Here is a 24,776-nt window from a genome sequence, read left to right as displayed (position 1 = left end):
TGCCTGGTGTATATTAGCTGTTGAGTTCCAGGTATTTGACTAGTCAGGGAGCACATAGTAGGCTCTTAACAGCAGTCAAGTGATCAGTGATTGAATACATCGCAATTTACTCTTGTGATGGTCTTAAGCACCAGGGAGAGACTGATGGGGACTCACTGTAAATTTATGACCCACTGACTGGAATTTCCCTCTGGAGTGGAGCAGAAGCCCTGGAGACACCGCACCTGTGACTTCTCTTCCAGCCCTTTATCTCATTGTAGCCCCAGCCAGTTGTTTGAATAAATTTCAGGGACCTTTAGCCTGACAATGACCTGTATGCTTTTTTTTTTTTTAAGATTTCATTTATTTATTTGACAGAGTGAGACACGGCGAGAGAGGGAACACAAGCAGGGGGAGTGGGAGAGGGAGAAGCAGGCCTCCCGCCAAGCAGGGAGCCCGATGATGCGGGGCTCGATCCCAGGACCCTGGGACCATGACTCGAGCCGAAGGCCGATGCCCAATGACAGAGCCACCCAGGCGCCCCTGACCCATATACGTTTTGCACCCCGGTTAGAAGCATAATTTTGGAGGTCACCCAAGAAAGGAACATTTTCCCATCAGGCCACCGAGCCCTTCAGTGCTGCTGATGACTCAGAAATCTCACTTTGTCCTTGACATCATCCTTGCTGGGTTCAGAGGAAAGGTAACTGTAGGAGATCAGCAGCAATTGCCCTTCTCTAGAGAAAGGATGCCAGGCATGTTTGCTGCTGGGGCTTGCTCGGTGTTTTTTTAAGTTTATTTTTCACTTTGAGCAGAGCCCACTTATCCCTTCTTGTAGGAGATGAAGTCAGAACAACGTAATAGCATCCAACCAGAATCTTTTCCCTTTTCAGTAAAAACTCCACCTTCACCGTCATTGGTTCCCTCTCTTTATCCTGACGTATTAGACACACAAACATGGATACACAAAAATATATACACAGATATGTAGACACAAAAAATATATAATACATATTCATATACATAGATACGTATTTCAATTTACTTACCAGATACAAGGTGTACCCTTTTTCTTCCCTTGTTATTCAAAGCAAATTGTCACAATTTTGCCAATCTAATGATTCTTAAGGAACAAGTATTGGACAAAGATCTTTTTTTTTTTTTTTTAAAGATTTTATTTTTTTATTTGACAGAGAGAGAACACAAGCCGGGAGACAGAGGGAGAAGGAGAAGCAGGCTCTCGGCTAAGCAGGGAGCCTGATGTAGGACTCGATCCCAGGACCCTGGGATTATGACCCGAGCTGAAGGCAGCCACTTAACTGACTGAGCCACTCAGGCGCCCCCAGACAAAGATTCTTAAGGAACCATTTAATAAAGAAGTGGCCTGGCAAGCAAGCAGTGCCACCCCCATCCCCGTACCCCCTAGGGAGGATGGGGTGGGGGACCCCCTGCAGCTTTGCTTCGCTAATGGGTGCAGGCTAACAGGTCGAGAGGGGCTGCACAAGAGCAGGGAGGTGTTAGGGAGCAGGGAAGCCCTGCGTCAGCCGAGCTGGTGGCAGGTGGGCAAGGGAGAGCCCCTTGCGGTGTTTGGGGAGGAGGCATGCAAATGGGGATTTCTATGAAGACATTTGGGGCGTACGCAATCTTTTCTGTCTCCACTACAAAGTCTACAGTGGTGTTTTTGAAACAAGTGGATTCCTTCTGGAGAACACAAAGGAGGTTTTGTTCTTATCAAAGTCTGTACAGGGGATAGCAGATATCTTGACTGTCCATCTTCAAATGCTTAACCTCTCCTCCATGGCCAGAGAGTGTAGTCACGGGGCAGGAATCAAGTGGGACGTGCAAGAAGGATATGGAAGTTGCAGTTTGAGGGGCTTGTTGCAGAAAGGAAAAGAGCTGGGAATGAAGGGCGGTGTACAGGAAACATTCTGTGAAAGCCTAGATGCATCTTCCCGCCTTTGCCCTCAGATCCACAGACAACCTTAGCTGTGTTGGGTTTGGGCCCCCTGAGGTACAAGGACCCTCTCCATGCCAGGCAACAGCCAGGAGCTGGGGATACCAAGGTGAAGAGCCACACAAGGAGTGCTTCTGCTTCCCTCTTCATGAGTGTCACTTAGAGCTGTTACGTGGTCTTAGCATCTCTGCCAGCGTCACTGCCGTCATGGTCATAATCATCATCCTCTCCATTTATGGAGTACTCCGTGCTACACACAGCGCAACTGACCTCCTCTTATGGATAGAGAAACTGAGGCTCAAAGAGAATGAATGAATGCCAAGGGTGGTCTGCTGGTAGGTAACTGCTCGTGAACAGCAGACCCATAGCTCTTCTTACTGGAAGCAGCGTGTCCCTCGTTGCCATCATGCATGGGGCCACAGCAGTGGTGGCAAGTGGCTGCTCTTTACTGAGGGGCCCGAAGTAAGAAACTTTGCCACCAGGTTTAGGAGCATCATCCCCACAACAGACCTACGGATGGGTGTTCTTCTAATCCCCAGCTTCTCTTCTAATGCCCAGAACTCTCTTCCCAAGGCTACTCTAAAGTTGGATCCTTCTTACTCTTCAGATCTTAACTTAAAGACACCGTCTTGAAGAGAATTTTCCAGAACATCCTATCTGAAGCAGGAACTCTATGCTAGCTTCTATCCAGCCCCATTTATCTCTTCTGTAAAACTCATCATCAGAAGTAATTATTTGGTTTGTACTTCTTTCCTCGTTTCGTGGCTATGAGTCAGACTGACTGCAAATCCCTGGAGGGCAGGGGTCTTGTCTATCTTCCCCCCAGAGTACCCCCAGGGCCCACCATCGTGCCTGACATGTAGTAGAAACTTAATGAATAATAGAGCTCAGAGTGGTTGAGTAACCTATCAAAGACCACAGAGCCGGTAGGAGGCCAATCTGGAGTCAAACCCAGGTTGATGGACTCCAGAATCCGGGTGTTTATTCCCTGTGCTAAATGGTTTAACACGGGAGTGCACAGTAAGTAAGCACATAATCCTTACTGAACTCATTAATTTAATTTTATTTTTTTTAAGGCCCATCTTCCCTGCCCCCAGCCTGGCTAGGATCAAAAAGCACGGATTAGGTTTACAACTGCCTCACTTAGAAAAACCACTTTGATTTAGGGCAATGATGAGTCATTATGCCACTGAGTTTTACTAAATTAACTGGTACAAGCCCTGTCCCCCATGGCGCTGCGTTGAAAGGTTGGAGCTTTTATCCCAGGACACTTAGGTAGATAAAGGAATAATATAGGCTTAACCACTCATGGGGGGCACAGAAAGCTGATTAAGCCAGCCACAAAAGATACACTTCACCGGGAGGAAAAACTCTAAAACCATCTCGGCACTAATACGTACAAGTTCAACAATTTCTTTTATTTTCACTGTAAACACAGTGTGAACATATTAAAGGCGATTGTGATTTTTAGAAAAGTCTTGCACAATGCTGACACCACTGTTTCATTGCTGGGGTCCCTTCTGCTCAAATGCACGTAGATGTGATTGTAGCAAACATTTCACGCTGTATCTTCTGTAGCTTACTCGTGAACATTGTATCATAAATATACTTCTTTGTTTCTATGTATTCCTCACACTTACCATCTTTTCTTGATTACATAACATTATTTATCGTAGTTTATTTATTTATTTATTTATTTATTTTAAAAGATTTTATTTATTTGACAGAGAAAGACGCAGCAAGAGAGGGAACACAAGCAGGGGGAGTGGGAGAGGGAGAAGCAGGCTTCTGCCAAGCAGGGAGCCCGATGCAGGGCTCGATCCCAGGACCCTGGGATCATGACCTGAGCCAAAGGCAGACACTTAACGACTGAGCCACACAGGCACCCCATATCGTAGTTTATTTAACCAAGCCACTACAGTTGGATATTTATCCTGTTTCTAGGTTTATCCATTTTGATTATGCTGTAGTAAGCATCCTCAAATATTTAGCATTTTCTTTGAGGGATTATTTTTCCTTTAGTGAAGATCACTCAATTTTTCCTACTAAACAAAAGGATAGGAACATTTTATACCCTGGAGGGGCAGTGTTCAAATGCTTCTCAAAAGTCATACTTCTTTATGTGGCAGTCGTTAGGCATGAATGGGGAAGCTTCACCATAATGTCACCAGCATTGACCATCATTTACTAAAGAACACTTCTGGGTTAATTTAATAGAGTAAAACGTTAACCTGATGTTTTCAGCTTCATCTCACTGAATATCAGTGCTGTTAAATGGCCTTCATGTTCTGTTTTTCAATCGCATTGCACATGCTACGCCATATCAAAGTGCCAGGAGATTATTTTAATTGAAGTATAGTTGACATATAATATATATTAGTTTCAGGTATACAACATAGTGATTTGACAATTATATACATCATGCAACGCCCTCCACAATAAGTATAGTTACCCTCTGTCATCACGCAATGTTATTACAATATTATTGACTATATGCCCTACTCTGTACTTTTCATCCCTTATTTATTTTATAATTGGAAGTTTATACCTGTGAATCTGTTAGGAGACAAACAGGCTTTTAACTATAAATTCTGTAGCCATCTAATAATACCCTTTGAACAAAGTGGTCTGCCCTCCATTCGCTGTATAGGTCCTGGGAATCATGTCAGCCACATAAGGTAATATAAGGTAATTAGAGAGGTTTGTCTTGGTAAGTTTGCTTGAAGAAAAGCTCTGTAATACAGAAAATGGAAATTTGCATACAGCCTTTCCTTCATAAATACTTATATCATCATCATGTCATGGCTTCATAAAAACTGGTTTGCTTGTAAGGATGTAACTGGGCTGATGAGGCTGAGCAGTCCTGCTCTCCGTCCAGGTTCACTGAGTCAGTGGGATGTGAGGCAGGAATGACACATTCTTGGCTGGGAGAGCTGAGATTCTTCCATTCCTAATGCTCATTGCCAAGGTCAGCCGGCCGCCTCATGCTGGCTTCCCTCATGTAGTGGAGCTTCCTGGGAGCCCACCCCCACGGAAGGACCCCTCCCACCCCCGTCCCACTCTTGTCTCCCCTGCTCAGCCCCAAGCCTCTGGTGATCCCCTTTCCTCCCACCAGCAGGACCTGGGTCGAACTGATTATTCAAACGAAGACAGTCAGATGCTGTATTTTAACTCAGCTTCCAAAGGCACGTCATGGTGGGACTGAGGTCTGGTCTGGGAAGAAAGCCAGAGCCGAGGCAGCAGAATCCATGTGGGAGGGGCGCCTGGGTGGCTCAGTCAGCTACGCATCTGACTCTTGATTTCGGCTCGGGTCCTGATCTCAGGGTGGTGAGGTTGAGCCCCACGTGGGGCTCCGTGCTCAGCGTGGGGTCTGCTGGAGGATTTCTCTCCCTTTCCTTCTGCCGCTCCCCCCACTCGCACACCCTGTTTCCCTGAAATAAATGAATAAATCTTAAAAAAAAAAAAAAAAGAATCCAGGTGTGAGTCAGGAGTGAGTGAGAGGCTGGGATTGGGAATCAGGGCTGGCTTGGGGGGTGATGTGGGGGCACAGGCAGAGACTGGGAATGAGGCAGGGGTAGGGCTCTTCTGTTGGGGACACGGCCACCGAAGGAAACCGACCACACCTGGCTCTCGTGCACACATGGGATCTGGCTTTAGTGGGATCCACCCAGGGCAGAGTGGGTACTACCGGGTACTAAATGCATGCGCCCCAGAGTCCGCCTGGGATCCAGGCTCCCGGGCTTGCTGCGATTCTCGTGTAAAAGTGATTATATGGTGTCTGACACAGGGCAAGCACTCAATAAGTATTAGCTATGAGCTGTAGACGTTAGCATGGTTATTGCTATTTACCGCAGTGTGACCCCAGGCCTGTTCTAGGCTCTGTAAGGGGTTGGGAGGAAGCAAACACATACTGGCCTAAGGCAGGCCTTGACATACATCTGGTGTAATGTGTATGTTTCACCGAAATAACTGTCCTTGGAAGAGGCAGCAGGCGGCTGGGAAGGTGGCTTGAAGCTTGTGGAAATTCATCCAGGCCTTTCTAGGCCTTTATAAAGAGTAAAAGCATAGAGGAAGGGGGGACATGGAAACTTCAGATGAGGGGTTCAACAGGGGCAAAGGTGTACGCATTCGCTACTTGGGCTAGCTGGACCCCCGGTGTATGATATTGTATTTGTATAAAGCATCACATGTGTGTTTGCCTATGAGCATGCACATGTATGTAAATGAATATGCGAGGGCAGACGGATCCACACTGAACTATCGGTAGAGGTGGCTTGGGGAGCAGCCAGTAAGAATTAAGAGGGAGACGGATGTTTCACTCCGTATAAAATATATTTCCATATTATTAGAATATTTTACAAGGAGAAAGGATTCATGCAGTATTAGTGGAAATAAGAGGACTAAAGAAAAGTAATTTGGGACTGTGCTGAGTGCCTTATGTTCTGGGTGGAAGACTTTATCCTTGCTTCTTCAAGCAGTAGAGGGCAAGGCAAAGGTTGAAGGGCGAAGGGACATAGGAGTGGAAGTGAAAAAGCATTCGCAGAGGATGACTCTTGCTGGGATGCGTCAGGCTGCCGGGGACCCTAGGTCAGGGGACCTGTGGCCCTGCTTTGTACCACGTGTTGTCAAAAATCCTTATAACAGCCTTGCGGAGTCGGGGGACCTATACCCATTCTGCAGATGGGGAAACTGAGACCCTTGGGAATTAAACCCTCTCCTTAGGTCAAAAGGCTTATCAGTGAAGAAGCCCAAGTAGAAACCTAGGTTGTCCTGAACCCTTACTCCTTCTCTTTCCTCTAAGAAAAGAGCCTGGGGGCAGAAGGGGGCAGTTAGGGAGGCCGTGCCATCACCTGGTTCCACAGGGAGCGTGGGAAGGACCTCGCTCCTGCCTTCTGGCTGCACTGGCCTTCTTTCCGATTCTCCTCACGGCCTTTACATTTGCTGTTCCCTGTGCCTGGAATTCTGGCCCTTCTGCTCTTCCCAGCCTGTCCCTCCCCATCGCTCCCATGTTAGCCCACGCATCTCCATCCCAGAGAGCCCTCCCAAACGCCTCCCTCCCCATCACTGTCATCACACCGCCCTGCTCTACAGCCTTCAATGCCCAAAGCTGCCACCTGCAATTACCTTGTTTACACAGAATTTTCTTAATGTGAGTGTGTTTCCCACTGTCACCTCAATGACATATTCTAGGTTCTCAGTAAATAGGTGTCAAATGCTTGAATTTAGGAGAATTGCAAAGAGAAAAAGATCCCCTAGATTCCTGGCTCATAACCTAACCGGAATTTGAGCAGCACAAATGAAAAGCAAAAAAGTGGACAGAACTCTAAACCCAATACCTTTTCCTTGTGTTACTGCTCAGCTTCTAAGATTTCTTCCAGAACTCCATGTACTTGAGGTCATCACAACTCTCGTCAATATTGTTGAACTTTGTCTCTGATTAGATAAAAAGAAGAGCCTCCGACAGGTGAGCTACTGCCGTCACTGTGGGTATTTCTCGCTGGAGCCCACGTGGCTTCAGTTACTGTGCTTCTCAGGAACTTATCATGTACCTTCATTAACTAAGCCAGACTGTGTGCCTCCTCTCCTGGCAAAGGCCAGCTCAGGCTTTCAAGGGAAGGAAGAGATGACGTTGTTTTTGCTCAGAAAATGCTTGTTGTCCTGGCTGTGTCATGTTTTAGCTCTGACTTTAACATCAGATGTTCACCCTTGACCTTCTCAAGGGTCTGAGCCCCGCTGAGCTGGCAGTGGCTTTGACCAGAGCTCACTAGCTCTGTGGAACCTTTCAGGACCGAGAGGGCACATGTGAGTCTTGTAGAAAGCAACAGGACAGCAGCTGGTTACTGTTCGACCTGAGAAAAACCAATTAGAGTCCAAGTTGACATTACCATGTGCTGGAGAAACTGGGTTTTAAGGACTTCGATTCTCTGATGAATGCTTTGGGCAGCATAAAAAAGTGAAATTAACCTGACTTGAGTAATAATAGCAATAAGAATGCATATTTACTGACCATGGCAGGCAGAATAATGGCTCTCTAAAGATGTCCACTTCCCAATCTCCAGAATCCGTGAATACATTTGGTTACCTGGCAAAGGGGAATTAAGGTGGCAAATAGAGTTAAGATTGCTAAATCATCTCACTTTAAATATGGAGATTATCCTGGATTATCTGGATGGGCCCAAAATAATCAGAGAGATCTTTAAAAGTGGAGGTTGAAGGCAGAGGAGACCAGAGTAGATGTCTGGACCAGTCACACCGCACTAGAGTCTCAGGTCCCACCCAAGGCCCCCTGAATCAGACCACACGCTGGAACAGGATCCCTGGGGATTTGAGAGAATGGCTGCTCCAAGCTCTGCCGAGTGATTATCACGTAGGAATGTGGCCCGTCGTTACCGGATCACCTACTTTTTCCAGAAAAGCCAGCAAACATTTATGTGAAATACCTTAATTTTTTAATACTTTGAAGGATGAGCACAAAATTTGGCCCATGGACCACCAGTTTGCTACCTGTCTCTATTTATTTCACTCCTTTGAAAGACTTGGAATTCTGGTCCCAGTTTGAACACTGACGAGACATGTGATATTGGAGACCCACTTCTCTCTTCTCACGCAGCCCCTTCATCCACAAAACCAGGGTGGACTGTTGTCTATCTCACGTGAATGTTGGGGGCAGCGGTTTAATACATTCTTCTTGGACCCAAGCTCAGCTGTTCATTTAAATCATTTTCATTACAGGGCCCATGAAATTAGCCTTATCATCAAACACCCTTTTCCCAGAGTACTATGGGTTTCTAAAAATACAATTTGCAATGGAATATAAATAAAGCCGTAAAACCTGACGCAGTTTAAATTAACTATTATCATTTCATGTGGTGGATTCTGCTGCTTTGCTGCAGGGATCTCGGACAGGGCTCTGAGCTTGGCGGCTCAGGGATCTTCGGGTTCAGTGTGCTCAGCTGTGTGAGCCGTCTGGGGTATCCCGGTTCTCACCCCGTTCTCTCTACTCACATCACTGCAATTCTCTTCACAGGGAGGCCATGGCAGCATTTGGTCCTCGCATGTCACCAACACATGCTTGAGATGTATTGTTGGCCTTTGGACTGCGAAGCCCCTTGGAGTCAACACATTCTACACCCTGAAGAAAACACAGGCACTGGAATCCCTCAGCTGTGTCCCACTCTATGCTGGTCACCCCAGTGACGCAGAGCAAGCTCCCGTCTTAATTTACGTTATGTTAATCTCAGGCTAATCATCAACAAAATGAAAACTCAAAATTTACGATCCTGGTAGACATTCTAGGACCCTCAAAAGATGAGAGCAGGTGCCCTGGGGTCCACAGACCCCTGTTTAAGGGACAGCAGGGTTGGGGAGCAAAGCAGAGCCTCAGCATATGGACTGGCCCAAGCCTGTATTGCTGCTCTGCCAGGCACCATCTGGGTCAGCCTGAGCAAGTCACCCCACTGTTGAGCCTCAGTCCCCTCGTTTGTAAAGTGGAGGTAGCAATAGTACCGACCTTACAGAGCTCTTTTTAAGACCAGGCCTAATGTTGTGAAGAGTGTTGGACCCAAACCATGGCAGCCTCTGTTATTGTGGTGAAGGTCAAATGCAGTGACAAAGGTGGAAGTGTTCTGCAAACTAAATGGTTGTTGAGATGTTAGTGCTCTCTAATTCTATCAAGATGCTGGCTGGGAACTAAGATGAGCTGAAGGCATTATCTCCTTCTGGAGATTCTCCTTGTGAAAGGAGGCAGAAGGGGAAGCTGAAATGGTACAGCTTGGTGGGAAAATTCTGGTGTGGGTTGTGGTAGGGCTGTTTTCGGCTTGGCTACCGGGGCCCAGGTAAGCGGACTATGCCAGCAAGTTGGCCCAGGAGATGGAGACATCCTTAGGCTATCGTTTGGTTTCCAGAGAGGGGAGGCACATTTGATGAGGAGCTCCTCCTTTCTGAAGGACGTGGAAGCATTTGCCACCATGGGTTCTGAGCTCTTTGCACACCGAGCAGAGGAGAATGTCCCTTCTCTAGTCCTTCATTTGTGGTAAGTGTTTCTTGCATACAAGCTGAGTCCTAAATAATTTACATCCCCCCCTTAAATGATCCCCACTGCCAACTGCCCCTTCATTCTGGGAGTGGCTTTCTGGAAAGATCAAAGTGCTGGCGAAATCTCAAGTGACTTGATGGTGGTGACTTTTTCCTTGTTTAAGTGTTCATAAATGCCAGCCCACTGTGTCACTTCACCCTTCCTCCTGGCACACAGTATCTGAGGCCCCCCCGGTCTCGGTCTTGGGGAACTTCCCTATGTCCTGGTGCAGGTGAGCGGCTGCATGCATGTTAGGCCACCTGCCCTGCCCTGGCCTGGATCCTTTCTGAAATGTGGGCTTTAACAAGGACACCTCTGGCCTCTGACCTCAGGCATCATGTGGACAGCACTGGGTTCAGTAAGTGGTGCTTTCCAGGCTGGACGAAGCATGAGTGAAGGGACAGCACTTTGTACCTTCACTGGGCTCTGTGGCATCTTCAGGTTTGACCCAACCCAGAGAAAGAATTTAGCCAACTGCCGGCAAAGTGGCCTACATCGGACACCCAGCTATTAAATGAAGGTCAGCTCTTTTGTCACTTAACAAAGAGAAAACGTGGTGGTAAAACTGCATTCCTGCAAGCAACTCCAACCTGTTCTCTGTGATGATGGCAAAATGGAGGTCATGAGAAAGAGAATTTCAATGGCTTGTAAATTGCTACAAATGGTGATTCTGAAATGTCACCTTATAAATTTTACTGACACAACACAAAGTGCCAAGGAGGGTAACAGTCTGCAAACACAGCTGGTTAGGCTCACCTTCCATTATGTTTCTTTGTCGGTTGTCAACAGATTGTACCATGTGTATTCATTTGTTTCTTTGGGGTACATACCCAGAAGTGGGATTGCTGGATTGTAAGGTGATTCTGTCTGTGTCAGTAAGGGCTGCTATAACAAAGCACCACAGATTAGGCAGTCCATAAACAACAGAAATGTGTTTCTCACAGTCTGGAGGCTGGGAAGTCCTGGATCACGGTGCCAGCATGCACAGATTCTGGTGCGAGCCTTCTCTTGGGCTGGAGACTGCCTACTTCTCGCCGTGTGCTTATATGTCGGAAGGGGTGAGTGTTCTCTCTGGGACCTCTTTTATAAGGGAATGATTCCTACTCATGAGGGCTCTACCCTCATGACCCTGTCACCTCCCAATGGTCTCATCTCCTAGTACCATCACATGGGGGATAAGGATTTCAACATATGAATTTGGGGTGGGGGGGAGGTGGAGGGGAAGGATGCACACAAATATTGAGACCATAGCAAATTATATGTTTACTTTTTTGAGGAGCTGCCATACTGTTTTCCACAGTGGCTGCACCATTTTATATTCTCACTGGCAATGCACAAAGATTCCAATTTCTTTATACCCTCACCAATACCTGTTATTTTCCATTTTTTAAAAAAATCATTATTAATTTATTTTATTTTATAATAGCCATTCTAATGGGTGTGAAGTGGTGTCTCATAGTTTTGATTTGCATTTTTCTAAGAACTAGTGATGTTCAGCATCTGTTCACGTGCTTTTTGGCTGTTTGTCTCCAGCTTCCTTATGGTTAGTGTTTGCATGGTATATATTTTTCCATCCTTTGCTTTAAATCTATTTGTGTCTTTATATGTGGAGTGGGTTTCTTGTATGCAGCACAAAGTTGTGTCTTCCTTTTTAACCAGAGCTGAGCAGGTTTGTCTTCTAATTGAATTATATAGGCCAGTATTATTGATACAAGTAGTTGTGTTTAAATCTACTGTCTTGCTGGGGTTTTTTTCCTCCTATTTGTTAAATCCATGCTTTGTTCTTTTTTTTTTCTTTTCCTGTCTTCTTCTGAATTAGTTGATTCTTTTAATATGTATGTAATTCCATTTTATCTCCATATTGGCTTATTAGACTTGTCTGTTGTATTATTTTCTTAAGTGGTTGCTCTAGCGTTTACAATATTTATCTTTAACTTACCCTAATTTACCTTCAAATAGCATTCTATCACTTTGCGTTGTGTTAGAACCTTACAACAGTGTGCTCAGGCTCACCTCATCCTGTCATTTGAGGTGTTGCTTTACTTGCAGTGTGTTATAAACCACCTCTATGCTGTTATTAATTTTGTTCTAAACTGCTCTCTTTTAAAGGGGTTAACACATGAGAACAATGTCTTTTATATTCATCCCCACATTTACCACCTCCTGTGTTCTTCATTCCAAATTCCCATCTGATATGACTTTCCCTTTTCCTGAAAAATTTTTCCTGAAGATTATTTCACACTGAGCAGTTATGCAGGTGACGTTTGTAGGAGGAATTCTTTAATTTATATCCATTTTAAAAAGTATTTTCTCTGAGTGTCATATTCTAGGTTAAGAATTTTTTCTCTCCCTCCACCCTCTTGGTATATGAACGCATGGTTCCTTCGTATACCATGGTTCCTTCGTATACCATGGTTAATTCATATACCATGGTTCCTTCGTATACCATGGTTCTTTCATATACCATGGTTCCTTCGTATACCATGGTTCTTTCATATACCATGGTTCATTCATATACCATGGTTGCTTCGTATACCATGGTTCATTTCATATACCTACGCATGGCTTGCATAATTTCTGATGAGAAGTAACACATTTCTCTTTCTTTCTTTGTGTGCAAAGTCTGTAATACTCTGTATGTAATGTTTTTGCTGCTTTAAGAATTTTATCTTTACTGTTAGTTTTCAGCAATATGGGAATGATGTTTTTCTCTGTTTATTCTGTTTGGTGTTCTCTTAAGTTCTTGGATTTGTAGGTTTTCAACCTGGGAAATAGTTGCCCATTATTTCTTCAAATATATTATTATGTTGCTTCTACCCACTGCACTGCCATCGTAGACCTTCTGGAAGCCCATTCATGTTAATGTGAGACCACTTGATATTGCTACATGTTGTCGAATATTTACAAAGGAATTGTACTATATTTTATTGACGTTCTAACATCTAAGGTGAGAACGTATATTCTCTCCCTCTTACCCTATCAAATCCAGAAACACACTGCCTTATGTTTTTCATTTTTTAAGATTTTTTTCCTCTGGGAAAGGAATTCTCAGTTGACAGCTTTTTTTTTTTTTTTTTTTGTCTTTTGTCTTTTGTCACTTTAAAGATGCCATTCTATTGTCTTCTGGCTTGCATAGCTCTTGATGAAAAGTTTGCCGTAATTCTTGCCTTTGATACTGTCTACATAGTATTTTTTCTCTAGCTGCCTTCGAGATTTTCTTTGTCTTTAGTTTTGAACAGTTTCAACATGACATGCATAAGCATTTTTAGGGAGTTGGGTGAGAGGGGTATTTATCTTGCTTGCAGTTCTTTGAGATTTTTAGACAAGTGGTAGATGTTTTTTTTTTTACCATTTTTGAGAAATTCTCATCCATCATCTTTTCTATTCTACTCTATCTGCTCTCTCTTTTCCTTCTGAGATTCTAGTTACATATAGGTTCATCCAGGCAAAACTGGACAAGGGTATCTTAGGAAGGAATCCGGGAGAGGAGCTAAAATATTTCTAAAGTCTTCTAAAATATTCTACCACATTTATAGAGAAAGAGGAGCAGGGAACATCTAGGTGACCATGTAAAATGGGACCTTCATTGTCAAAGAAATAATCTTTTTGGAAATGGGGAAGCTCCTTGACTTCGTGGCTGGAATCCACCTATTTTTTCCACTGACTTTAAAATCAGACCTACTGTGTCAGCATTTGTACCAAGCTACTAATAAGATGAAGAGAATAAATGCTCAAGTCATCTATGGTGGTCTTCTTTTATATGATCATGTGGTTTTCACAATTTAATTATGTCTTAGAGAAAATTCCATATTAGTTCATATAGAATCACCTCCTTATTTTTCAAAGCTGCATTGAAATATGCTATTAAATGGATGTCAGCTAATTTATTTCATCTTTACCCTACTAGTGGACATTTGGAATTTATTGAACTTACTGTTCTTATGACAAATGTCTCATTTAATATTATTGAGCCTGTGTATTTTGTATCTTTTTTTAAAGGAATTTTTTTAAGTAGTCTCTATACCCAACATGGGGCTCAAACTTACAACCCTGAGATCAAGAGTCACATGCTCTACCGACTGAGCCAGGCAGGCAACCCTGTGTTTTGTATCTTAGGCAAGAATAGTTGGGAGCTTTTGTTGTTCTTGTTTTAATTTTACTTTTTTCAGACCTCAGTTGTACCTAATTGAGTCTACCATACTCCATAATTTACGGCCAGAGTGATTATTACCCACATAAAACCTCTCTTTAGCCTTTTTTTTTTTTTTTTGTCTTATTGCTGTTTTTCACTTTCCTCCTTCCTCATTGCCGTTACTCTCACCCCGGGCACCCACCCTCTATCCATCCTTCACTGTTCACTTACATCATATACATATCTGCAAAGATGTGATGTTGTCTGGTGTATTATTATATTTATATTCATTCAATTATGCTTCAAATTCATGCTTTTTCTTATTTTTATGCACAGTATGTTTTTGACAGCATTCCATGTTGCTCTATGTAAATCCAGCTCATCTATTCTGACAACTCCATAGAATTCAAACCTATGTAAAACAGCTATATAGGAAAACTCACAGCAGCAGAAAAGCTGGATCAAAGAATATACACTATTTCAATCTAGATAGATTGTGCTAAGATATTTTCAACACGGTTGTACTAATTTTCAATCACAACCACAGAGTAGGGGTTTCTGTCTCCCGACATTCTTTCCAGAAATAAGAATTATTGAATGTTTTAGCATTTACCAGTGTGCTGCATGAAAATGACATTTTCTTGTCTTTTAAACTTGCATTCACTTAACTATCAGTCTACGTGAGCATATTTTCCCTTACTTGCCAGTCACTTGTATTTCTTTTTTATCATACATTTCTGGTTCCACTATATAGCTTTCCGATGTCCTCAGCTTGACAGTATTTTTGGAATTTCAAACTGGCAATGTGGGTGCTGATGGAAGTTGAGGTCATCAGTGACTATCGGTCGGTATCAGTGACTTATGTATCTTTAAAAAAGTCTGCAATGGTATTGAGCAAATTAAAAGCTTATGTGCATCACAGTTCCTGGGGCCAATAAAATAGTTGTTTGGATGTCTGCGTTGTAGAGTTGTAGACTGTGGGCGTGAAATCAAGTTAACCAAAATATTTGACCAAGAGTCATGGAGGGGCCACTTTAGTTTAACTGTGATGTGGGTTGGCAGCTTGGCCATGCCCACTTCCTGTTCATCAGGCACATTTAACTTCTCTTGGATCTTTGTGGAGAATTAGACATGTCCTGACATATCTAGTACATTAGAAGGATTTCTCTGAGCTTCTCCACTCCCTCTCTCCTGCCAGACTTCTCCTCATTATTGGAGACAGAATATCTTCCCTGCAGAACAGGCCTCAGGCCTCCTTCTCCTTTGTCAGTTCCTGTCGATTGGTCCTAATGCTCCATTAGGGCTCCACCTCCTTCCCTGACAACTTGGCATCGCCTAATATGACATCTTCAAGAGTCCTTAAGACAGGCGAGGGAGGTGAAAGAGAGGGGACTGTGCAGGCGGAGGAGTGAGGAAGGGCAGCCAGTCAGCATCACACAGCATCTGTCATGAAGTGTCTGAATTAGACCCTGGCCCTTGATGGTTCCATCAGCCTCTTGGCAGGGCTGCCTCTAGCTTCACATTGTTGCCAAACAGCCCGGGTCACTGGAGCCAGCACGGTGCCTTCTCAACCATGGTGACCACTGGTAGCACAAAAGGTAAGCTGTGCCATCTAACGGACACTTCTGGTGGAGGGCCCTTTGCTCTGCTGGGTACCTGGATGGGTTTGGGTACGCATGTTTGGGGTGGAGGTGGGAATCCTGCAGGGACAGAAAAGGTCATGAATCTGGGGCCTTCTCAGGGGAAGACAGAGAAAGACATACTTGGTGGGGCCATGGCCAGAAAGGAGCTTTGTAGAAGAGAATGTGTAAGAGGGATTTGAAGTTGGCAGTAGTTACCAGGTAAAGTGAATTCCCTTCTCCCATTCTCTGCTAAATCCACAGTAAAGTGACAGACTCATGAATATGTGTGTCCAGAGGCTGTGGGAGGAATAATAATGATGGTACACACACACACACACACACACACACACACTTAGATACACACACACACATACTTAGATACACACATACGCACACACACACATATTGGGGCACGTAATACGTGTCAGGAACCATGCATTTCATGAATAATCTCATTTAGTCTACACAACATTCACATAAGCTATTTTTATCCTCAATTTGCTTCGCAGTCATACTTCTATATTATGATACAGTATTATTATTTTTACAGTGGCTCCAATAAATTACTCTATTTTTTCTCTATTTCAGCCAGGAATTAAGTGTTTTGCAAAGAACAGTCAATGCTCAATTATCTAACAAGAGGTGGTTTCCCAGTAGGTTAAAGGAAGTGTCCTGGCAAACAAAAGCAGGAGACTAAGTTGGGTCTCATGGGAAGTGATTCCTTCGGCCACACCTTCCTTCCTCCCCATCCTGGGGCTGTATGGCTTCTCTGCTGTTCTGTTCTCTTCTCCAGCCTTCCTCTGAAAATAGGTTTCCAACGGCTACCTTTTCAGCTCGAAAGTTGTTAAAAACAGATCTCACATCCCACCTGTGGGCTTATCAGTGTCTCCCTGGACATTTTGTCTCCTAGTTGTTGTCCTCATGGGAAAGAATCTGACTGGCTCATCAAGGCTCAGGTGGCTACATTTCATCCAATCATCTGTGGCGAGAAGGGGGAGCCCTTGGGATGGCACAGTTCCAGTAGGAACTGAGTGGACGCTGTCCTATCGCTTCGCCAGTGCCTCTTTGACAGAAGAGGGGATGCAGGTTCAGAAATGGAAATGCTTTGACTTAGAAAAGTAATAACGAAATAACCAATCAAGGACTCTCACAGTGGGACCCATAAGGAAGCTTGGACGGAGGATGCTTTATGTTTATGATCCGGCTACACTTTTAGGAGACTGACCTTGGATGTTATTTCCTTAGAAATAAAGAACCCTTACGTTTCATATTGAGAAGATGGCTCTTTGACTTACAAATAACGGAATGCATCTCAAAATGGCCTACACCTCATGTTCACATAACTAAAAGGCTCAGGCGTCCTCCAGTGCAGCCAAACTCAGAGCCTTCAAACCATGTCATCCAAACTCAGTCTCAATCATCTGGTGGCGGCTCTGTTTCCTTTACTGTTTTCTGCACATCATGTGTTCTTTCATGACCCTCTGCCTTCTGTCTAGATTCACTTTCCCCTTCTGGCTGGCAAACTCCTAGTCACACTTCAAAGCCCAAGTCAAACACTGCCACCACTCCATGTATTTTACTGGCTGGCTGTGTGTCTCCATGCAAAGTTAATTGCTCTTTTTTCAGGGTCCCCCAAACCATTTATTCATATTCTATTATAACAGTCGCTGTTTATTAGGATTTATGTGTGTGCGTTTCATAATGAATGTGAGAGATGGTAAGGCTCTCCAAATCAGCGCTTCTCTTTATCTTGGCCTCATGGTTTAATCACATTTCCAGTCCCCTTTAAGTTTGGCAGGGCCCTGTTCAGGCTCAGCACCCCCAAACATCCTGCACAATCCTTTACACTGTCCCCTTCTCCTCATCTGTGGCCAGGTGTAAAGGATTTGGGCAAGGGCTCCAAGGCCTTAGAAGGCGGTGACACCACTGTATGGAAGTATACTGAATCCCTGAATGACTGCATGGAGCGGAACATCCCCAGCTCTCAGCCCACACTGAAGCATACTGTGAGTCAGAAAGAAAGCTGCATTGCATCATAATACCCTTTTGATTATTATCTCTGATTGCTTAAGAAGCCATTTCAAAACTTAGTGGCTTAAGATAACAACCGTTTTTAATTGCACACAATTCTGCACTTGGGCTGGACTTAGCTGGGTAGTTTTCTCGGCTGGTCTTGCCGCTGGTGACTCATGCATTCGGCACATTCAGCTGGGGGCTGGCTGGGGGCTGTGTTCAGTTAGGACGCCAGGATGCAGAGCTTCCCTCTTTTTCCATGTAGTAGCCGGACCTCACCCTCTGCACATGACCCCTCCAGTGGTCCTTCACTCGTCTCTCCAACAGCAAAACCAGACTCCTGCTATGGAGCTTATGGCTCCCAAGAGTCTGAAAGCAGAACCTGCCCGGTCTTCCTAAGGCTTAGGCTTGGAAAGGGCCCAGCATCACTTCCACTGCATTCTATAGATAGGGCAAGTCACAGGGCTGCACTACGGAGAGGTGTGTCTTATTGAGGGCCACTGATAGGACAGGTTCCACAGCCGCTACCTGGTTCCAGCAACCACCTCTGCTCAAAGATCAATGCCAACAGGTCAGTGTTTCCCCAAATCCGTCAGTCTCTTACTGCCTTCACATTTTTGTATTTCCTGCGTACCATCTTTAATATTATTTACTTAACGTTTCTTTAAATCGGTTAACTTTAAAATACAGGCAAATTCATTGAAAAATAAAATTTTGTCTTACTGCTTTATATTCCGGGCTGAAAGTGCAATTATATTTTTCTTCAATTCTTATTAAATAAGTACATAACCATTAAAAAAGTTTCATCAACATATCCTCTAAAGTCACCTCGACATTATCCGGGGTGGGTCAAGCCCTAGTGTAGAGTTACGGAGAAGCTCAGTGAATTGGGTTGAGTTGACTTTTATGGAGTTTAAATCTGATTCTCCTTAATTTATGCCCCATAGCATAAATATGCTCCGCCTCAACCCTGCCTAACTGCCCTTTGATATTTGAAGGATTCTCGGGGACGTTTTCTAGTGCCTGAATATTCCAATTACTTCGACACATCCTGTTTCCTTGAAGCAGCGCAGCAATGAGTGAAAAACACCCCAGCAAAGTGCATGAACCACCTCAAGCTACAAGATTGCCCTGAAACTCCCTTCCACGTGTGCCCGTTGGCCTGCCTGGCTGCCTGGGAGCAAAGCTGCACATGGAAGGACGTGGGTCTTTTCTCGTATTGATGGCAGCGGGTGTGTTCATCTCAAGCTTGGCTCTGCTTCCATGACCTTCCCTCTCCTTGTCCCATGTCCCCCTGTGTCACAAGGGCTCAGAGACACCACAGCCCCAAAATCCACATCCCTGCAGAGGTCTGCTTCCAAATTCTTCCCACTCTGTGGAGCTGCTCAGACCCCTTCAGCCCTTTGTTCGCTGGTCTCCAGTTCTTCCCGCACGCTCACCCCCCTCTCGTTCTTTTTCCACCTCTGAGACAATACCTCTCCTGAGTGTTCAGGGTAAATCTGGAACTCAAAGTATACTTAACCTATAGTTTTCTTGTGGATGGAGTGGCCTATACCTCTGCTCTCGTAAGGCTGCAGTAATGGGAATGGCTCCATTGGAATGTTCTAGAAAGGAAACCCCTGAACACTAAGGAGTTGGGATATTTTATAAGTTGGAGGGCATCACTGAACAGTTACCGATTTGCCCGTGTTTCTGATTCCAAAGAAAACTTACTTTGATTTCTAAACCCCAACTCAGGGACCCTGGAAGTCTGGCTGGGAAAAGTGTCAAGAAAAATCCCCACACAGAGGACCTCATTCTTGGGGTCTTGTGGTCATGCTCTGTGAAGCAACTGACACCCAAATAAGAGGGCCTCATTCTTTAAGGGGTGCCACTTTTTAGGTATTCCCCCCCGGGCCCTTGGGACCAGAACTCAGCTGTCAGCTGGTCCTACCGACAGCACGGACCAGCCGAGCCTGAGAATCTGCCTTCTAAGACTCACCATAGGTGCTCCTGGGGGCGGTGTTCTCGGGCCAGGTTTGGAGCAATTAGATTTTAATTTCTGGCTTGTCGATGGAGGCTCAAAACTTCCACCAACAGGAAGTAGGCATTCTGTTCCCCAGCAAGTCTTACTCCTACTCACACCTACTGTGTGGTGGGCTGTGGACTAGAGACCGGAATACAGAAACAAAGTGAGGCAAGGGGCAAGCTCTCAGCTGGTAGTGAAGCCTGACCTGCAGGGGCCCCACCTGGAAGGATGGGACAGGGTGGGTCTGTGGGCTGCTTGTGCCCTCTTGTGGTCACACTCAGGAACTACAGGCACATCCCTTGATCCTTGGTTGACTTGAAGAATCCTTAATGACCACTAGGGCCACTTGCAACTGGTAGGAAATAGATTTTGATCAGCGCCACCTCTTAATGCAGGCAACTGGGTGATGTGGAAAGCTCAGGAACCCTCGAGTCAAAGAGACCTGGGTTCAAACTTTCTCGAATCACTGTCTGTCCTTGTACACACCATTTAACTTAGTTCTGAGTCCCATTTTTCTGATTTGCAAAATGGGCATAATGGAAGGGGACCATTCCACTCCTGGGAGATCTTGAACTCATTCTGTACTCTCCTTCCTTGATTCTGTGTTTTTGGTATCCCTCCCAACCCCCATTCACCAGGACCCATCTTTGTCCTGGGAGACAGAGAACAACCCTCCCCAGATGTGGCTGAGAAGACTGAGTGACCTCCGCAAAGGCAATGGCCACTGTCCCTTCAAACAGAAGCTATCCCCTGTGCAGCCCTGACCTGGCCCCCGTGAGGCCCCCTGACCTTGGGGGGGGGCCGGTCCCTGCAGCCCCCTCGGCTGCCATCCTCACAGCCCCCCCGCCACGCCCCCCACCTTCTTCCGGCCCCTGCAGTGTCTTCTGCAGTCTGGGGAGCTGGGAAGTTGGATTTCCAAGTGTGCATCATCCCCATTGTTCTGCTCTGTACTTGTCACTGGCTTTTGAACTTAAAAGACATAAGTGTGGGATTTGGTTCTCTGATCCCACTGTGACGTCCTGTCCCCAAGGCAGTGGGTGCCTCCCGTGGAGCGGGGCTGAGCGGGAAGCAGAGCCCTCGGGGTACAGGCAAGAACCAGCAGGAGTGCGGAGTGAAGGGAAAGCCCAGGAGCTGGTGTGTGCAATCTCAGGGCGCACGGGCTGGTAAGGGGGATCTTGCGGGGCGGGGGGCAGCGAGACTTCGCAAGGAGAGTGGCTGGAGCAGGATTGGCACTCTATTCCCTCTTTCTTAAAAATAGCTCCTTGGACACACAATTTATTTTTTTACTTCAGATGGAAGTTTCCTTTGTTGTTTTTCTCTTTCAAAAAATGCAGAGAAACATGGCAGACAACAGAGGCTCTTAGCAAACAGTTAGGGCCAGGCATCTTCCAGGGGTAGAGGAACCTGGGCGACTCTGTGGCCGTGCACCCCGGAGCTCCCACTCAACACGGGCAGCAGACACACCCACCGGTGCAGGCACGAACCGTCGGTGTTGGCAGGTGCTGAGGGCTGACAGGACGGGCTGAGCCCTGGGCGTCCAGGGCGGGGGTGGTGCAGCTCTGGGCCCAGAGCGTCTTCGCCATCCCAGAGCCCAGCGGTCCAGTGTGACCGCTAGGGATGGGGCGGTGGCCACGGTGGTTTAGGCTCCCGTCAGCCTCAGCCACCTAGCAGGAAACTGGCTATGGGCAAGGTGTTCTGCAAAGTCCCAGCACGGGGAGGTCCCAGCAGTGGTACCGGTCTCCCACCACGCTTGTCGTCTTGGCTGTGGAAGAGGTCAAGGGCACTGGAAATGCATGAGGAGCAAGTGTGGCATCCCTGCATCCAGCGTCAGCCCAGCCGGTGCAGGGTGCAGAGGTGCAGCGGGCTGCCCCGTGCGTGTTCCCAGTGGAGCAGTCTGAGCGCCCCGCGCTCCTTCCACAGCAGGGCCTTGGCACCTGCCGCTCCTCTGCCTGGAATTCCCTGGCCTGCGTTTTCCATGGCTGGCTTCTTTGCATCCTGTGGCTCTTAGCCCAGATGTCACCTCCCCAGAGAGAATCGAGTCACAGCCAACCCTGCCGCCCCATCTGCTCCATTCCCTATTTTATTTCCCTTAGTTCTATTTGAGAGCTGAGTGTTCGTCTCTATCACCCTGCCCTTGGAACTGTGTTGGCTCCTTAGACACAGTATTTGTCCTGGTTGCCTCTGTCCTAGGCCCACAGGACCTCTTCTGACCTACGCCAGCCCACAACACAAATGTGTTGAACTCATGAATATCTTCACCCTTAAAATCCCAGGTTACCTCAGATTTCTATTCCTTCCATAATCTCCTCCTCTTTGGGTTCCTTAAAAAAGAAAATATAGCTATATAACAGCAAAAAAGAAAAATCTGAGTAAATAATTCTCCCACTGACAACATTTTTCATGGACTGGTCACCTCTTCTTCCAGCCCCTGGCCCAGAGGAAGGGGTCAGAATGGCGAACGCTATTATGTTTCAGATGCCTTGCTTTTGTTTTCCTAATTATAAAACTTAAGTGTGTTCTTGAGTAGAAATCATGCAAAATCCCAGAAAGAACAAAGAAAGAGACAGAAATTTCCTTCAATCCCCAAAACAAAGAGAAAAGCACCACCTAGTTTTTGTATTCAATGTGCACGCATATTTTAAAAAATACGACTTTGACTACATATCCCATATAGGGCGGTAGTTTCTGAATTTTACTTAACATGACTTCAATGAACATTTGCCTGCGTCATTGCAAAGTTGTTTCAGGAAATGTTTTTAATTGTTGCACAATAGTTCATTCTCTCCCATTACGGTTTTACTCTAATTTCAGGTGGTTTCCCTCTTTTCTCATGTTTAAAAATAATGCTTTGAGGAGCATCGTTGGGTCTGAGATGTTGTCCCTACTTGAGATTCTTTCTATTATGGACTGAAGGTCTGTGTCTCCCCAAAATTCACATGTTGGAATCCAACGTGCGGGGGCCTTTGGGAGGTAATTGCGATTAGGTGAGGTCGTGAGGGTGGGCTCTTCATGAATGGGATGTGTGCCCTTATGAAAGACAGGAAAGAATCTTCTTCTTCTTCTGGTTCTTCTCTCTGTTCTCCACTACGTCAGGACATGATGGAAAGACAGCTGTCTGCAAACAGAAGAAGAAGGTCCTCACCCATCATCACTTCCACCGGCACCTTCGTCTTCGACTTCCCAGCCTCCAGAAACGTGGGAAGTAAATGTTGTATAAGCCACCCCCGTCCCCCGTCCCCGTCTATGGCAATTTGTTCTAGCAACCCAAACAGACCAAGATATTCCCCTTCGCTACATTTGTAGCAGTCCATAATGTTGAGAGAATAGGAACATTTTTCAGGCTCTAGATCCATACTGTTCTCCAGAAAAATTGTGCCGTATTATATGTCCATCTGCAGCATCTGTGTTCTAGCCAATTAGTTATTTGTATGCAAACTTCTTCAAGGTCTCTATGTGCATTTCAGGAAGTCCACAGACCTCACATAAAGAAGGCTGCATTATGGAAACAACAGTAATGGATAAGATTAAAATAAAACAAAATGACATAGCTGGTTCAAATAGAAGAAAACATCTCCATGGACGAGAAATGGAAGAGAAAGTCCAAATGGTGGGTGATGTTGGAAGAGGTATCGGCCATGTAGAAGAAGAAATGGCTGAGAGTTCAAGTTCTGTGAGAGGAAGTGACTGAAGCTGTCCCACAAGGCAGGTGCAAGGTCAGGCTCTTTGCTTGAAGCCAGAGGCCTGGAGGCGTCCCTGTGCCCTTGAAAAGGAGTTTCAAGGTGTGCCATGATGCTGTGCTCTCTTCCTGGAATTCAAGAGGGGCCTCTTTACCTCCTGCTGGACAATCTCTCGTGACTCCTGTCCCCATTAGAGTCAATGCTTCCTTATCATAAACTACCCCTTTCAAATGCCCGTGGGTTTCCTGTCTCCAGATTGGACCTTCTTTATAACTTGTGTGTAGAAAGCAGAGAATATTAATTTGCAGATTATTTCTACTTTGCATTTTAATAGGTTTACAAAAAAAGGGCATCTGGGCTGGAAAACAGTTCATCCCCCACATTTCATTCCTGATTAAAATGATTTAAAATCTAATATGAATGACTTCAAATAAGCAAACCGAGCAAGTGCAAGAAACAGCAGAAAATGAAATGTAGATACGGAGGTAAGACAAATAGGACCTGAAACATTTGGGTCTGACAAATGAGAAATCAAAGAACGGGGCTGCTTGCTTTAGAGTTGCTTGGCAAGCAAATTAAAAAGGCAAAGAACCGCACAAGGATCTGTGGATTCTTAGAGAAATACAAGTGGTGTCTCAAGAGGTTCTTTCATCTGGAGATCTCAGAGTACTTAGCAAATTCTTTTACCTCTTGCGGAGAAAGGAAAGAGCTCCAGGCCAGCCCTGAGGAACTGCAGGGAATCCGTGGTGGGGCTGAGGCTGACATTTAGACAGGCAAGAAAGGGCGTGCTGTCACTAAAACGATGCGCCAACCGCTTGTTCGTGTGATGTGCTCATTTATTCCACATAATAGAGTGCAAAAGACCTGTCCTGACCTTGGGTGTTGGGGAGCCACCCCTACTGGTTCTGGCACCTTCTATCTCAGCTGTAAAATAGGCATCCCAATACCCATTAAATCTGATGTTGTTAGTCCTCATTTTATAGATGAGCAGAACAAGTCTCCGAGAAGTTAAGGGTCCTGCTCAAGGTCATTGAGGTAGGAAGTGGTACTGGGAACCAAACCCTGGCCTCTCTGACTCAGTCCCATATGCTTCCCTGACTCCTCAGTCCCGTGTCCCTGCCTCATTCCTCTCCATCCTCATAAGCCAGCACAGAGATGGCACAGAGGACCCACTATGGAATGTTGTAAAGATGGAAGGAGATGGCTATGTCGGGGATCCGCAGGGTCAACACTCCGCAGCTCGCTAGCCTGGCAAAGAAATCAGGGCCAGCCTATTTTCATAGTTGTTTTTTTTTTTTAATGCTGAACGTGCCCATA

This window comes from Callorhinus ursinus, unplaced genomic scaffold (assembly GCF_003265705.2).
Source record: "Callorhinus ursinus isolate GAN/ISIS: 27379988/994484 unplaced genomic scaffold, GSC_fseal_2.0 scaffold3, whole genome shotgun sequence".
In the NCBI taxonomy this organism is placed as follows: domain Eukaryota; kingdom Metazoa; phylum Chordata; class Mammalia; order Carnivora; family Otariidae; genus Callorhinus; species Callorhinus ursinus.
Note: the sequence above shows the minus strand (reverse complement) of the source record.